At 38.4% G+C, this 18,586-nt stretch overlaps 1 protein-coding gene across 1 annotated transcript in view; it reads right to left on the bottom strand.

Moving 5' to 3' along the window:
- The window catches only part of LOC310722600 (uncharacterized protein), a 1,041,764-nt gene that overhangs the window by 172,422 nt on the left and 850,756 nt on the right, over positions 1–18,586 (bottom strand). The gene's annotated exons all lie outside the window — the stretch shown is intronic.

The raw sequence follows: 18,586 nt of genomic DNA, 5'->3' as shown, positions 1-18,586 counted from the left end.
TGACGTATATTTATTGTTTCTGTAAACATAAAAAAAAATATCCGTCGTCGTTATCGGAATTCACATACACCTGTAAATACAAGTACCCACAATGCAATGCGTTTGCATCCAAGCCCTTGTGGTTAAAGAGCTAAATACCTAATGCAAGTCATGTCAATAGTCCCTCATATCTGATGTGCTTATCAATATTTCAAAATCTCTCCAAACTTTTAAAGCATAAAGGAAATACTTATAAAATAATTTTCCCACAATCTCATTTATTCCCAGGTGAGATTTTTACCTGATTGTACTTTAGCTGTAAAATTGGTGTTGGCTTTTTTTTTTCTGGAAGATTAAACAATATTGATGGTTTAACAATGGTTAAAAATGTTGAAGTTTTGAGCTCATATAAAAAAGTCGGTGTAATTGCGAAGAAACGCACAAATAATAATGAATTATAATTTACTGTGTTGGGATTCAGAGTCAGATCACAGAAATCTATACACATGAACAATAGGAACATTAAATATTAATTAGAGGATATATTTATGTGAAGTTTGTGTGTGTGTGTGTGTGTGTGTGTGTGTGTGTGTGTGTGTGTGTGTGTGTGTGTGTGTGTGTAGTAGTGGAAACTCGTCTCTGCTGTTTAGTTCTCAGAGGAAAATCTGAAAGTTCTCAGCTGTGGAGACATTTCAGCCCACCAGAGGGCAGAGTTTCTCAGCTCTAAAACAAACCCATTTCCATCAGAAGTTTATCGTTAACTGTGCAGTGATTTGGTGCTCAGGAATGAAGACCACCACCTCGACTTCACTCTCTCACAGCTTTGAAAGCTTACCTTAATTTATCATGAAAGGATCCTCTTACCATGTTGAGGGATGTTGATTAATTCCTTCTGGCAGAATTCCTCAAGATTTTGGTAAAATTTTTGGTTTATAAAGTGAAGTATAGGTATACAGTACATATGACCACATTTCCTTCAGGAAATAAAGGTACACTACCTCCACATTTACAGGATGAATATAAAGCTTACAGGTTCATTGGATGCTTCTTGGACTTCAAGAATTTCCATATTTTTTCATTTTTTTGGATTTCCAAGATTTTCTATTTGTATTTTTTGAACTATGATAAAATTCTACAGTAATCCCTCGGATATCGGTTTTTCTGGAATGATATCCGAGGGATTACTGTAGAATCTTCATTCAGAATCATACCCTCAGGAAGGAGAGGTGGGGCGTTGGGTGACGTCACATCAGTAAGGAGAACTGAATCCAGATTAAAACGATGGATGTCAAAAAAAAATAAAGGTCTAAACCCTCAGGAGCCCAATTCATACACTGCAAAAAAGTGAAATCTAAGAAAAATCTAATATTATAAATTTCTTATTTTAAACATTTTCCTTTTCATCTTTTTACATATTAAATACAGATGATGGCCAAACTGAATTCACAGTTTTATTGTTATAACAGCACAGCTATCATGTATTCCTCTAGATAGAACAGTACAGTACAGAACAAAGCAAAGCTATTGCTTTAAAAACAGATGTTATGTTTTCAGGCTGGTACGTCTAAGCCTTTACAAATATAAAGTGGGTAAACATTGTGTTAACATCTTGTTAGGAAATTAAGTTTGCCATTACATTCATTTGACCAACACCATGTAGTAATAACTGTGACGATGCTGTACCATAAAATGTATACATTTTATCCATAAAATCTATAAATTTTATGTAATATACATTTAAAACAACCTTAAATAAATTGCATACAGCCAGTATTTTACAAAAATTTGGATTGCTTTTTCAAAGAAACCACACAGTGCAATTACTAACACACTACAGGCAAGTATGGAACCAAATATCTTCTACAACGAGTCTATTCTGAGTCGGCCTTTAACTAGCCAAAGATTACAAGAATGCCTTTAGAGCATTGAGACTTTTATTATTTGGGGAACAAACTACGAGTCGTTTGAAATGTTGTACAGTTCTATTACATCCCCAAGATGGTATCTAACTTGAACATATCTTTGGCCCTTGTTGCAAATTGTCTAATAAGATGTAAAATCAACCAACTTTTCAGCATCCACTAGTTCAGTGGAAGGGTGGGAACTTGATAAGCCATGACAGTTTCATCAAACCGTATAGTTTGAAATGGTTGAAATTCTAAACAATTAAGCTTAGACTCCACAAGAAAAATGTTTTTTGATCAGTCCAAATTCTGGCATATGATCATTTTGTATTTTGGCAAAGATCATGGACTTCTGAGTTACATATTTATTACCATTTACTACCATACCAGGGTAGTGACCATGTGAAGGAAACGGGAGTAACTCAATCATAGTTTATTGAAAGAAGAAACACAAACACGAGTCCGGGAGTGTTACGAACCGTAACACAAAGATAATCCACACAGCGAGTGTAATCTGTAATGCAGGTATAATCCACACAGCGAGCGCAGTCTGTGAAGTGATTATAATCCATACGATCAGAACCAGGAGCAGGAACCAGCGGGGAATGCTTGCGGCCACGGATCGGAACCAGGAGCAGGAACCAGCGGGGAATGCTGGCGGTCACGGACCGGAATACGGAGCATAAACCAGTGGGAATGCTGGCGGTCTGGAGTCCGGGAGATCACTACAATGAACATGTAGATCTGACAGCGGGTGAGGTGGAAACTGGAACTTTTAAAGGGGACCGGGAATGAGCAACAGGTGTCGGTGATTAACGCCGGGAGCGGCGGAGAGAGTCGGCATGAGAGCCTCTGAGGGGGTGCATGGCAGGTGGATCCCTGACACAGATACAGGCCCTATCTTCCTTTCATTTGCAAAATTGGGTGCATTGAAGTGTCAACATTTTGCACTTTCATATAGTTGGTTTTGTTTTATCAAAGACGTGCAAATATTTGTAAAATTGAGCTTGGATGCCCACTGTTTTAAGAAGCAATGTTTAGATCTTAGTTTATCAAAAACAATCAGCTCATGTCATTAAGTTGTTGCTGTTGTTGTTGGGTAATATTTTAGCGCACTGTATGATGTCGTGATATTGAGATGGATATAATATAACCTTTTGCTAAATTAAATGTGCGCATGGTGCTATACATTGGTTAGCCATGGCTTAGGCATTATTGATGACAGCATGTAAACACAATCCATACTCTTCAGATGTGTGTTTGTTTATGTGTAGTGTAGTTTAGTTATTAATTCTGTACCGATTTATCTTTCTCTTTTTCAACAGGTTCTTAAATTCAATGTTTTAACTAATAATTAGTAGCTGACTACAAAAGGCGCTTTTAAGAGCCACGTTTGTATTGTCATTTTACTTGTTCTCGTTTTTGTATTGTTCTCTCTCCCTATCTATTCTCGTCTCTCTTCTCTTAGTGGTGTGTTTGTCCCTGTGCACTTTTGTTTGTTCTGTGTGCCATGTCAGATCCTAAGATGAACCAGCTCTTGGACGAGATCAACAGTCTTGTCAACCAGGCAGAAGACATGGATGAACTCCAAAGGCTGCATGAGGTCATCAGCATGCAACAAGAGGCATCATCCATCCAGCCTCCAACTGTGAAGTGTATTAAGAGGGACAGTGAAGGGAACATTGTTTATGGGAGGCCAAGATTCTCCAGAAAGCATGCAGGTAAGACCTTCTTTTCATTCATGTTAATTAAGATCTAGATTTTATCTCTAGATCTATTTTTACCTTTTGGAATGATATATAAACATGTCACTAAGTCATGGGTCTGAATTAAAAAATATATGTTAATATGCGTATAATTCTACATACATACTATAAGGAAAAGCAATGCTAAAACTTTGTGTCATTATGTTTTAAAGGAAGTCATGTATGTTTCAAATTCTTAAGATGTTTTTTTCTGCTACAGCTGGTCTTAGCCACAGACAAACTGGAAGGACTGATGGTTCCTTTTCCAGTGCTCTGGAAACCAACGTGGAAATGTCTGATGACTTTTCTCACATAAACGCTGGTATGTCCTATATTGTCCCTGCACTGTAAAACAGTATGTTCATTAATAATAGGAATGTAATACACATTCCATATTTGTGTTAGTACGATAGATAACACAGTTTTCACAAACTTCAGAATGAATGTTGTTCAGTGATATACTCTTTTGTCTAATAACCTGTTCTTTTTAAATACTGTCCATTGTTTTAACAAAGACTTTCCTTCAAGAGTTAAAGCGCTCACTGGGTGATGATTTAGATGACCAAGAAACACCGCAAGCCTCCAGTGATTGGTCAGTAAGAAAAAGTCTTGTCTCAGGGTGGTGGGAGAAAGTGAGACCCCGGTTGGTGGAAAAAATGGTGGCTAAGCAGCATGTGGCAAGTCCAGTCTGCCAGAAATGCTACCCCAGTCCAGTTATCATCCACTGTTGTGACTGTCAACCACACCCCTTACTCTGTGCCCGTTGTGACATCAGCATCCACAAGGCTCAAGTCTTCCACAACAGGGACTCAATTACAGACGGTTTCTTTCAGCCATTGCCTCTGACATCCTGTTATGTGGAGAAGGTTCTTACCCAGTGTGGTAAGTTGTAGTATTTGAGAGTCACATTTTCTCATTTGTTAATTCCAGTTATCACCTGGCAAACTAAAACAATAAATAAATAAATAATTTCTGATCAGGCAATTAAGCCATGAAGAATATCTGGTCTTTTAAAGCTTACAGTAAATACATATGTGGTCTTTATCTTCTATCCTATTACTATTCTCATAAATGAATCTTTTTATCAAGTGTGTCTTGTACCCTTGGAGATGCCAGGGAGAATATGTAGCTGTCCTCAGAGTTTAAGTGTCATAACTGGAAAACCCATTTCTGTGATTACAATGAATGGTAAGAAGAACTTTGGGGATGGGCATCACTTCCGCTAAAGCCTGATCACACCCTATGTCTACACACTATCCATATCCCTGATCACAATATCCATATGTCATGCTTATATGTTATAATCCAGTAGATCAGCAATTTCTAAAACACACCCATCTGACATGATGTAATATACTGTCTTGTTCTGTTCCACTATCTATCATGTCTGCTCTTTGTGTTACTTCCTGTGTTCCCTTTGTCTACTTTCTCGTCTTGTGCTCCATCTGCTCCTTTATTTATACCTGCAATGTGTTCATGTTCCTGTCTCAGCCCCTTACCTGTCCAGTTCTGTGATTATTATTCTTGTCAGTCCCTGCCTTAGTTCATTTGTTTAGTCCCTAGTATTGAAGACTTAGTCTAATTTTTTACACAGTTGATGGAAACAAACACAGATATTCATATTCTTAAGCTGAGTTTTTATTAATGTGAATATCAGATGCAGTAAGTTTAATGTAAACCAAGCTAGTAATATATTAATTTCCTTTTCCCAGGCCGATATGATCTCAACTTGCCAGAGTGGAAATGTGAGGTATGCCAAGCCACATGGAGTGCTGGCGTGGATGAGCTGGTCCATAATGACTACCGGCCTGCTACTTCTCATATTTCCACAGTGTATGCTACAGACATCCTTTTTTCCTTCGAGGAGTTGAAGATGGCAGCACCTGGGATGTCCAGCCAAGCATTTCTTAGAATGCTAGATCAACGAACTGTCCGCTTTGGCCGTGTAAGTATTTGTGGTGACTTTAGGTGATCTTTAAGTAACTCACAATTATAGTATGAGATCAAAAGTACACATGAACATTTACACTGTTTAGGGAAAATATGTGTAAATTCACATGTGTAAATTCAGACCCTTTGTCACAGGTGTATAAACATCTAGCAACTTGTGCTGTCATGTAGTTTGCACTGTTTTAAGAAAAAAGAGGTCCTTCTGAAGACCTTAACATCTACTCCATTGAGTTCTAAGATTTGGCTATTGACTTTGTTGTGTTCTCCCAATATCATTTGATCTGATCACAGAAATATTCATTTGGAAACATTTATTTGGCTAGAGACTGTAAGGTTTTCCTTCAGGTTCTTTTCCTTTGATGTTTATTTATTAATTTAAAATATATTTTAGGGGCTTTCTTGCTTTTATTGGGACAGGACAGTAAAGGAGATAGAAAAGTATGGGATAGAGACAGGGGAGTGGGCCCGGCGAAGGACACTCGAGACAGGATAAAAACACGGGTCCGGCCACAAATGCACTAAGCACTACGTGTCAGCACAATAATCACAGGGCTTTTGGCTCTGATCCTTTGATGTTCATTATGAGAGGTCACAAAAGTAGTACACACATCCCAGTGTTTTTCTATTTTAGTGCATATTATTTCAATGTTAAAAGGTAAAAAAGTGTTTTATCTGTTTCTCTTTTACTGTACTCTTTTGAAACAGACTGGAAAGATCATAGCAGACAGCTTCAGAAAAAGCTTTTTGGAGTGGAAGGCTGTCCGATTTGAAGTGGACAAAGTCATTCGGGAAGACCACTTTAACTGCCCAGCATGCACCCCAAACATGCTTGCAGTCTCTGTTGATGGGAACCGTAAGCACTATAGATTCAAGAGTGCAGCAAGGTACTTAAAAATAGTGTTTAGTTCATCATTTTGAAAGGGACCTTGCTAAAAATCATAATGAAAATCTTATGAATATTAAAAGGCAATATGTGTTTCTTTATTTAGATCAGAGGAACAGGCTATCTTTAATGGTGTCTTCATAGCCAAGGACGATGATGTAGCAAGATTCGTGGAGTATGTCCTTCCCTTGACCAACCATGTAAATTGGCAAAACATCACTATATTTACATGCAAAATACCAACTCTTACATAGGATTTTGTTTGGACTGTTAACCATCTTCCATGTTTTAGATCTCTGGAAGAGGAGTCTTTGGGGGACAGTGGTCAGCGGCACGAGAAATATCACAGAAGTCTTCCAGCAAAGTAGATACGGAGGGCCTAGAACTTGCCGTTTGTCGGCATGGTGTTCTTCTTTGTGCCCTTAATATGTTCAGGGGGGAGGTTTTTGCTTACCCTCTGTACCTCCAGAAAAAAATGGCTTGTAAGCCAGTGAAATTCTTTGCTATGGATGTTGCGTGCAAGTATTGGCCTTACCTCAAAAGAGTGAGTAAAAGATGCCCTGAGCTTCAGGATCTACTCTCAATGAAGCCGTTTCTTTTAGTGTTTCATGCTAAAGCCCACGACTTCAAATGCGAGGTAAGAAAATGTGATTTTTTGACTTGACTGTCCATGTGATTTTCTTTATCCAAACATAAGATTGTTGAAGCTTAGATTCATTTATTTTATTTTTGAAGGTAAAATGGAGTGGGGCATACCAGCTGGTTTGACTCTTGGGGAGGAGGTGGAGCAGTGTAATGCCTTCCTTTCAAGATTTGCTGTTACCACAAAGCACATAGCAAAAGCAGGTAAGGTAACCACACTGCACTAGTTTCATAAAATGATACAAGATACAGCTGCAAGCGAATGCAATACTTTGCCTTTCTCATACTGCTGTTAGAAGTGTTCAAGCTGCAGTACATCCAGATGACGTGGATGAGGTACATTCAACTTACTGTCCTGCTACAGTGCTCTATACCATTTGTGTACCTTACCATACTCACCTGCTGTCCTGCTACAGTTCTCTATACCATTTGTGTACCTTACCATACTCACCTGCTGTCCTGCTACAGTTCTCTATACCATTTGTGTACCTTACCATACTTACCTGCTGTCCTGCTACAGTTCTCTATACCATTTGTGTACCTTACCATACTTACCTGCTGTCCTGCTACAGTTCTCTATACCATTTGTGTACCTTACCATTCTCACCTGCTGTCCTGCTACAGTTCTTTATACCATTTGTGTCCAGCAAGTCCGCACAGTTTTTCACCTACCTCTACTATGAAGAGGAATAATATGCGCTGGAATCAGCAAAAGACGAACAACTTGGCTTCCACACTTGCCCGCCGATATCAAAAGGTAAAGACACCAGTAATCACTTATTCATTTATTGTGTATTGTAAAATATAGTGGCATCATATATATATATATATATATATATATATATATATATATATATATATATATATATATATATATATATATATATATATATATACACATAACCGGGAATTGTCCGTATATGGAATATATACACATACAGGCGCACACACACACTAATCATTGCATTCCATATATGGACAATTCCAGGTTATGGATGTAAGCAAACATAATAATTTGTTAGAATATTTTGCATAAAACCTGGTGTAGTCCTTGTCAAACAGATACCGTGGCATTTTATTGACATTGTAAATGCGACGAAATTTTCCACTTTCCATGGAATTGCCATATTTTATTGTCCCTGTACAGTATATTGAATGAGTGCTGTATGTGGCTTCATTGTCATTTGTTGTTTGTGTTTGAAGGCCACAATAGCCCTGCAAAGACAGTTGCAGAGCCTGGAGATCATGAAAACTGAAATGGCAGTCACATATGATCAACTGGAGGGCTGGATCACTGATGTCAATGAGTGGGCAGAAGGTATAATGTTCAGCTTGATATACTGCTTCCAACCTTTGAATTTCTCATCAAGCTTTTGTTTGTTGCAAATACAAATAGCCTTGAACTTGTAGGGTACAAAGCCTTATACAGTAGGGTAGCCACTAAGTTGTAGAAAATAATGTTTAGGTTTACTGGCCCATACGCCTGAAATTAAGAAGCAAATTTCCTACTTCTCTTTTTATCAGGGACAACATCCTCAACTGATTCTGATGTTGCTGCTGTGGCCAGACGAATTGAGGAGCTGGTCACCAGTATTAAAAGGAGATCACAACGTCTTTATAAAGACAATGATGACTGCAAGGGTCGTCCCCGGATACGCAGAAAGATCAGGGAGGAAAAAAAGCTTTTATATTCTGTGGTGTTTCAATATAACACCATGGTTCCCAATGCATAAAACCTGGACTTGGACACCGTTCTTTCCGATGACATCATTTGGGCCATGGCAGCTTCCACACAATGGTATGTACATAAGTCCACTGACGATGTGAAATAAGTCTCATAGTAGCACACAATCTTTCATTGATGTTCGACCAGATAATGTAAGAAAACATAGTATTTAAAGGTTTTCTTACATTATCTGGAATATCAAAAAATCTTAAAATAAGCTGATTTTATTTTATTACAGACCCTGTAGGTCTAAGGACAAAAAGGAAGGCGTTTGACATGGTAATGGCAGTAAGGAGGCTTGAGGAGGAGAAGAAGATTCTCATTACTGAGATGAAAAAACATTGAACATCTCTTTGCACCCGTGCAGACACCCTGAAAGAGATGTCATCCCAGCTTTGCAGTAGCACATCAAGTATGTTACACTTGGCATGCATTATACTTACCAGTATGTTTTTAAAAGTCTGTAATAACGTTGTTTTTATCCCTGTATATAAGGTGAGATGTGGGGCCTGAGTAAAGAGGGAATCCACGGTTTACAGAGCTTAACCAAGAAGAACACACGAGCCATCAATAGAATACGAAAGCACACAAAGAACTGTTATTTGCAAGTTTTGACTGGAACAGAGGTAAACGTGGAAAGTGATTCAGATGAATACAATAGTGACTCTGAACTATCAGAAGATGAAACAGAGGATGTATAATGACCAACTTTCAAGTGTCTTGTTATGTTCTCCAAGTCTTTGTTAAAGAAATGTATAGATTGGCAAGAAGATCATTGTAGCACCTGGACTCTTTATGTTGAAATTCAATTCTGTTTATCACATACAAAATCAGAGTACAACATGCTGTAAAATGCTAAGTGCAGTGGTACAGTATGTCATAAAATAAGATTGGGAATAAAAAGAGAAGAAGTTTTAATTATTTTAATTGGTTTTAAAACTTTTATTTTTATGTTTTTAATATATTTCTTGACCATGTCCATGTTGTCTGTGACCAGATGGGAAGAAAGACCACTACCATGCAGACTTGTAGCAGGAGTCTCTGTTTTTTTATATTTTATTTTGTTTATCCACCCAAAGCCAAAATAATTTTATGACCCTGTTAATTAAACATAAAAAAATTGTTTAGACTTTAAAATTAATTGAACTTAGAACTTATTTTATGAATTGGTGTGTTCTCATGTTTTGTGTTATTATTATGAATATCTGAAATATAATGCCTTGTGTAGTGCTTCTCTGTATAGTTTCCTTTGTGTCTCATCATCAATATTACATTGAAGTTTATGTAAATGTGTATTATTAAATAATTCACCAATCATTAAAAATTTTTTTTTGATTATCTTGATTGCTGTGTGGTGTGAATAAAACATTCCAATTAAACACATTTGACCTTCTGTGGCAGCATGATCTTCTGAGAAATACTGTTTTGGGCATGCACGTACCTTAACTCATTCATAACGCAATAAAACATTCATATTTTGAGTTTACTTTATACACTGAAATCTATTATCCTGAAATAATCCAGTTTCATTTCAACATTTGTGGCAAGTCTGAGGCAGCAGAGATCCTTGGAAATGAACAGTTTTGGTACTCAATGGCTATGAAATCTGTAATTACTCAAAACCCACTAAAATATTCATATTTTGAGTTATCTTGATAAACTGAGGATTGTAAAAATACCCAGTTTCACTTAATTGATTTTTTTGTTTGGACATTGTAATTTTATATACAAATTTAAAACCCACTACACATCCATATTTGCATTGACTTCATATGTTGATGTGTATTGTTCTGAAATACATAATTTCACTTGCTATGGCAAGTGTAAGGCCACAAAGATGCAAGGAAATACACAGATTTGGCACCCAACGGCTGACTTTTGACACTTAAATATCATTCAAGAAACACTAAAACAATATTTTGAGTTGACTTCATGCATAAAAGTGATTTGCAGAATACACTTCACTTTCACTGACCCCACATGCTGTGTCAAGTCTGAGACCAAAGATGTCCTTGGAATGTACCACTGAAAGAAGCAAAGATGCTGTAGGACAGTAGTTTTCAATCCTGGTCCTGGCGACCTACTCTGCACATTTTGTGTGTCTCCTTTATTTAACACACCTGATTCAGATCATCAGCTCGTTAGGAGAGAGATCCATGAACTGAACTGAGTGTGTCAGATAAGGGAGACATACAAAATGTGCAGAGCAGTGGGTCCCCAGGACCAGGATTGAAAACCACTGCTGTAGAAAATAGGTCTTCAACCCTGCTCGTGGGGACCCATTTTCCTGCAGAGTTTTGCTCCAACCCTAATCAAACACACCTAAACCAGCTCATCAAGGTCTTCAGGGTCACTTGAAAAGTCATAAGCCAGGTGTGCTGAAGCAGGTTGGAAAGGAACTTTGCAGGACAGTGGGTCCCCAGGAGCAGGGTTGAAGACCCATGCGTGTAGATTTTGATACAGGGGATGTTAACAAAGTTGTCTGTCAAATTCGAGACCTCCAGCTGCTTTTGTGTTGCCAGGAGGCTGAGCCAAAGTAGGGATGTGCATCTTCATAACTGAGTCTAATGTGATATGCATCTCACTGCATAGCCTACCATGCGATACATTAAAAATACATATGAACAGCTACTGATGCGATATGATTCACCCCTTTAGGATGCAGTGCAGTCCGATGCAATGAAAAAATATGATGCTATGCCATTTAATATGGTACACTCTTAAAACAGTTGTGTTAAAACAACACATTTTGTGTCTAGTTAAGCACAACAATTTTAATGTGTTGTCCCTAACTAGACAAATCTGTGTTATTATTGGAACAACACATTATTTTGTGGTGTTTAAACATATCGTGTGTTGTCATTTTATTTATTTTAACAAAAAATCAACACACAATGACACATATACTGTGTTAAAATAACACAAAATAATAAGTAAAAATTAACACATCCTTTCTTAGAATGTACAGTTTCCACACATTGGATTTGTACATGTGCTTCTGAACCATTATAAGACCACTTTAAGATTAATGATAGTGGATTTTGGACCCACTTACTTTTTCTCTAACCGGTTAGAGCGCTGTCTGTCAAATCCATTCCATTACTAGATAGTAATTCCATTACCATTCCAATTCCATTCCATTACTAGATAGTAATTCCCTAATAAATTAAACTCCGTTCCGCATTTTAGCTAGGGCCTTGACTTTCCTGCTGCTGCTTCCTCAAATCCATTCCACATCACTCATTTAGAGTCCATATAATTTAAACTCCATTTCGCGTTTTTATGCTTTATCTGACTTTCAAATCATGACACGCTTCGTTTTCTGTGGAGTTGCAGGACGTAGCAACAGTTTAGAAAGGAGAAAGCAATCTTAAAATATTGGTCACTTTCTAAATAATAATCTACTAATAATTATACATACATAAATCAGTTTTTACCGATGCAGTGGGTAAAAAACGATGCATTTGCATCGCGAATGCAAAATCACCCATAGGGACACTATTCATTGATATGTTAACTAAACACAGAGTTAGACAACAGAGAGAATAGCCACTTTTTTCAAGAAGTAATAAACAGTGCTTTATTGAAACCATAATCAGAAATACAATAACTTCACTTTACTGCACAAGTCCAACAAAGAGATGAAGACATTTAGTGCCATTTGAAAGACAGTAAAGGCAAACAACAAATAAAGAAATGTAAGCAATCAAACATAGTATGAACACACATAAGATCAGCGGTGTGTGTGCGTGCGTGTGTGTGTGTGTGTGTGTGTGTGTGTGTGTGAAATGTTCATTTGAACTGCAGGTCACTGCTGTAGGAGTCCTGTGCTAAGCTCAGGAAGGGAACTGGCTGGCTCCCTTTGCCACTGTAATTAAGTATAGCACATCTTACATTAGATCAGGAGAATAAGTCTTTGTGTACACAATGTCTACACAATTTGCGAAGTCAAGCTTCAGCTCAAAAACTTTATAAAAGTGTGCAGCACAGTATGTTTATTAAAAAAACAATAAAAAAACATTACAAAAATTATAATGGTTTGCATTTAAACCATTTAAAATTTCCTTTTATATAGTGTCTTCTTTATATTTTTTACATTGTGTCTACATTGCAGCCTTTGTGATTAGCAAATTGCAACATAGCAAATTGCGTTTTCGATGCAACCTCGATTAATTGCACAGCCCTACCAAGTAGGCATCATGCTGTTTTTACATTGTGTTACTGTTTAGGGCACAGGCTTTACCAAAGAAAGCTCTCAACTAAGACTGCCTGAAGCCAGTTTGCAGCCAATGTGTACATACTACTCTATCATCCTAGAACAACATTATACCAAAAATTCCAAAGGGCTGATGAGAAACATAGTCAAGTGTGAATGGATATGTACTGTATGTCAATACCACTGAGAACAAGGCAACCAGCGCACCTTTACTTCAGCCTTATCCTACAGAAACACACACAAACACTTTTAAGTATAATTGTGTATTTACTTCACAAAACCATACAGACAGTAATGACATTCATGCTTGGCTGTATACACTGGTCGGGTGATGTGGGCTAAACATCAGTAGGTAAGCTATAAATAATTATTGTACAATGAGGAGGACATAATTAATATTAGAGAGACATTATTAAAAAATATGGTTCTAAATCTGACCCCTGTCATTCTTTGGTCAGAGATTGTGTCGTATTGCCACACTTTTTGCCTGCTGCATTTTCGGCACCCTGAAATGACTAAGACAAAAAAAGGTATTGTTAACAAACGGTAATCAATAAATAAAAGTATTGCACTTGATCTGAGGCTTTGTGCATTTATATGAAACCGCAACTTATGCACTAGGCAGGGTTTCACAGAATCTGGAATTATCATTAATGTTTATGGAATAAACATCCAGTTTGCAGCTGTTGTATATTTGTCGTCTTGGTGAGGTGCAGTTGTCGGCTGGAAGGACTCTTCTTAGACACAGTATTTCGTGTAAATAATGATTTTATTCAACACAGAAATATAGCATCTGTACAGGCCTTCCGGTCAAGCCTGGAGTCAGCACGCTCTGATTCAAAGTCTGACTCCAGATCCATGCTTACACACACATTAAATGCTTGCCTGTTTCCTGGGTCCACCTCTTAATGTAAATTAGATGCATATGAGCTTACTGTGCAATAATGTTGAACGTAAAGAGAAGCCTGCCTTTGCCCTGACTGATGTGTTCCAGATGTTCCAGGGCTCACATTCCCAGATCATTAAACATGAAGCGCATCCTGTTTTCCTGTACCTCCTAGTATATGGTGAACGGGTCAGGGGTCGCCTCCCAAGAAGATATACATCCTAGACCACATTCCATATTTGTTTTAAGAACATAGCGCGTATCTCCCACCAGCCTTGAGATAACATTAAAATCTACTCCTACACTTTTGCTTAAAAAGAACCATCAGTCCAGGCGGTTCAGTAATTAACTTTGGCCTCTCCAGGAATGTCACCATTGCAGAATAATATGAATTTAGGCCTTTTGATATTACACATTAAAGATACTATACATTTAAGATACTACATATTCCCCCCTTCGGGGGATCAATAATCCCTCGATAAACAAAAGAATATAACATACATGTTCATCATTGTTAACAGAAATAGTAATAATACATTCTGTCACATAACCTTAACAATATAAGGAATTTATGGAGTGTGAGAGAGAAAAAACCTGTCAGGCAGCCGTTTCTCCTTGAATATCCTTCAAACAATTAAGACAGGAAAACCGCTCTCATGGCCCCTCTGCCCCAGGTGGCCACAAATTGTACTCCAGCCCAATCAAGATTTTAACAAGAAGTAATACATATGCATTTGTTATGCATCAGAAGAAACTTAAAAACTATCATGACTTACTATGATTACTACTAGCATACAAACATTTTCTATCAATGTAACTGGATATACTGTAACACATTCATTCATTCATTCATTTTCTCCCGCTTATCCGTAATTCGGGTCGCGGGGGCAGCAGTCTAAGCAGGCCCCCGCCTTCGACTGCTGCCCAATCATCACAGCACCGTCCCTTACGGTCCCTCCTGCAGGTGGTGAGCCCACGGGAAGGCGGCCCCACGTCACTCCGACGTCACGGACCTTGATATTCCCCTCGTAAGGGAACTGTAACACATAAAATCCTATAATAAACATATATATGTGTGTATGGGAAAAATGTCCATCCGCGGCTGCGTTGATTCTCAGTATGGGGTCGCCGATGTGTAGAATCACAGCATTCCTCGTTCCGAGCCTTCAAATCTCCCCCAATATTGTTTCTCTGGAGAGAAGAAAAGAAAAAAAAAACAACCAGTATCGTCTTCTCAGGCAACAAATGAATCATATCACATTAATCACATTCCAGTCCCCCCTTTCATCCTAACTTCGTATTAGGAGGAAACTATTAAAAAGTAAGCTTATAGTAGAATTATATGAAGAATCACAATAAGAACTAATATCAAAACGGATACTTCTCCATCAGTTCACCGTCTAATTCTATTTCATCTACATCTGCTGTTCGCAGCAGTGGCATCTGAGTACCGTCCCCAGGCATCACAACTCCAACCCATCGCAATATCATTGCTTTCGCAAAGGTCAACAATAGCGTGCAAAAGCAAAACATCACACACAACGATAAGATAACTGCCATAAAAATCTGTACCAGGACTGCACCTACTGGACCTAATTTGTCCTGCAGCCAAGAATTAGCAGACCATCCAGCTCCTTTTGATGGACCAAACGCATCTCGTATGTTTCGCAATGCCTCTATAACACTAGTCATATTATCAGAAGAACCGGGGATCAAGGTGTAACAGGCATCACCAGTTAAGTTCAAAGCCACACATAGGCCACCTTGCTTGGCCAATATATAATCTAACGCCATGTCATGCTTTAGCAATGTCAATCTATGACTTCTTTGAGTATTTATCAGAAAATCAAATCCCCTTTTTGTCTCATTGGCGAAGCCCTGTAATGTATAAGTGATATTATCGATATGATCAGCTAAAAATGTCACACCATACCATGGGAGCAGTCCTATACCCCACTTTTCTCCTAGACTTATTCTCCAATGGTATGACTCCAAATTATGGAACTGTGCCAATGCTCTTTTCCTCCTATTAGCAGAAACAACATTTGACTGATTTGTATCAGGACCGTCTCTCTTCTGTACTTTAAAAACCTCATATGGGAGTTTCAGTTTTGCCATGTAGCAGCATCCTATCCATCCATAAGGCAGAAATATATATGCCTTATCACCACAAACCCACCAAATGTCTTTAAAATTTCCTATTGTCACATTTCCAGGCAAATCTTGATTCCTTACCATCAAAGTTTTACTATATTTCTGATGTGGCGCATGAAACTTCACTTCATACAACTTTCTAATATTTTTATTATCATGTCGGCCCAAATTCATCAAATAGCTGTCACAATCAGATACTCCCATAAACATCCCCGAACTAGTATGCGTTTCATTTGAACAGAAACATACATCAACTTTCACAGATGTCACTTCCATTGACTCAGGGACTGCTGTTAATATATTCTCATGTTGACCTAGTAAATTTATGTAAGGTAATCCTCCCAGCCATGCACACTCAAATTTAGGCTTAAACAGAATGCGTGACCAAGTCATTAATCTATCCGTTGGTGTCTGCTGCTGAAACAACAGCCACAATAATGCATAATACTGACACTTAGGAGTTAGTGGTTCTGGCACCGTTTCTAAGATCGAAGGCCATGTGCCCGGTGATGAAACTTTCACCACACATGGACAATTCAAATTTCTAACTGATCTAACAGAATGAGTTATTTGCTGAAACCACAAGTTCCTACCTGCCCAGGGGTCAGCAATCTGTAACACCGATGAATCGAAACCATATGCTTTCCAGTCACTGTCTCTCTTTTGCAAAGTACGAATTTGAGTAGAATTGAAATATTCACTCATTGTATCTAATATATTTTCTTGAGTTATCTCAGCTGAGGCTACAACATGCTCATCCCACATCTGTTGCCTGGCTTCAAAGGTCTCTTCACTACCATTTACTATAGGCTCGGTTTTCAACATAGGTTCCTGAGTCATATTTAACACTTCTGTCGACTCTAAAGTCACTATGTCCGGCGCCTGTGTTATGTTTACAAACTTCACAGGCATCAAAGGTATTGGCACTGTTGTATAATTATACTCTTTTACAATCGTAGATAAAGTAGGAGTAGTCTGGGTTGATGTATTAACACTCTTAGTTGTATCCAGAGCTGTAGTGACAAGTTTTATCTGTGATAAAGTAGTAGTCTGGGTTGATTTATCAACATTCTTAGTTGTACCCAGCACTACTGTAACAAGCTCCATTTGAGAATTATTCATTCTCGGAGTAGTCATTGCATTAGGTTGATCTTGAACCTTTGTAATATCCGTGACACTCCCACTAGGTTCCAAACCTTTTATCACAAGTGTCACTTTACGCGTTACATATTCATCCTCCCAATAATTAAGAATTGGCAAATTTAAATGCTGGTTCTAAATAAGTGCACACATATTCACCTGCATCTTCCCATGTAGCATTACGCAAGACTAGTGAACAATCCGTCTGCATCTTCACCAACTTCATGTCATTGTACAAAAAATACTTTCTTTGATCGCGAGGCACACTTTCAAATTCAGGTCCTGTCAACAACACATCTTCACCACGATTATTCCTCCACTTAGGAGGATCAGTACTACCAACCTTCCATCTTCCACATCGACAAGGAAAAACAACCGCTGTTGTTAGCTCTGATAACAACCTTCGGAGGAGAGGGTGTTGTAGCGATCTGCTGAGGAACTATAGCCATATGGGCTCTAGTTCTTGTACCGTTTTTGGTCTAACCCTTCTCCGAGCCGGTCTCGGACTCCTTCTTTCAGCTGTCTCCCTTGATTCTCCTGCAGTTGAGTCACAGTCCTTCTTAACCTGTGACGATTTTCTCTCCACTGCCACAGGCTCTGCTGATTCGGGAACCTGCTGGAAATCAATGTCCCCAAATGTTCTTTCCTGTCCGTTAACTGTACTGTCATTTCTGGCATCATCAAAAGCGTACACAGCATCATTAACATTGCCCATATCACGGACAACCTCCCCTTCTGGGATTTGACTCTGGTTATTGTCATGCATCTCTTCTCCTGCTGCATGCTCACCCATACCTTCTTCCAACTCTCTTAAACCTTCAACATGTCAAGTCAAGTCAAGTCAAGTTTATTTGTATAGCGCTTTTCACAACAGACATTGTCTCAAAGCAGCTTTACAGAAAACAACAGTGAAGGTGAATGGTGTGCGTTTGTCCCTGATGAGCAGCCGTGGCGACAGTGGCAAGGAAAAACTCCCTTAGATGATATGAGGAAGAAACCTTGAGAGGAACCAGACTCAAAGGGGAACCCATCCTCATATGGGTGACATCAAAAGTTTGGTCATAAATCTTTCAACAATACAGAACAATTTGTGATCATCATAGATCCAGCATCAGCTTCTCCATGCCAGGGCCTTTAAACACTCGGCATCTACTTCTCCATGATCATCCATAGGTCCATAATCTTCACGAGGTGGGACGTGACTGGAGCTGGCCAAACCTCAGGATGCCTCGGGATGGGGAGAGAAAGAGAAGCAGTGGAGAGGAATTAGCGTAGCTGCTGTTCATGATATTAACAGCACAAGTTGATAATGTGCATGTGATCAGATGTTCTGGAGCACAAGGTTGTGATGTGATGTGTGT

The sequence above is a fragment of the Silurus aristotelis genome (assembly GCF_946808225.1).
Source record: "Silurus aristotelis genome assembly, chromosome: 29".
NCBI lineage: Eukaryota > Metazoa > Chordata > Actinopteri > Siluriformes > Siluridae > Silurus > Silurus aristotelis.
Note: the sequence above shows the minus strand (reverse complement) of the source record. Positions and strands in the feature narration are given on the sequence as shown.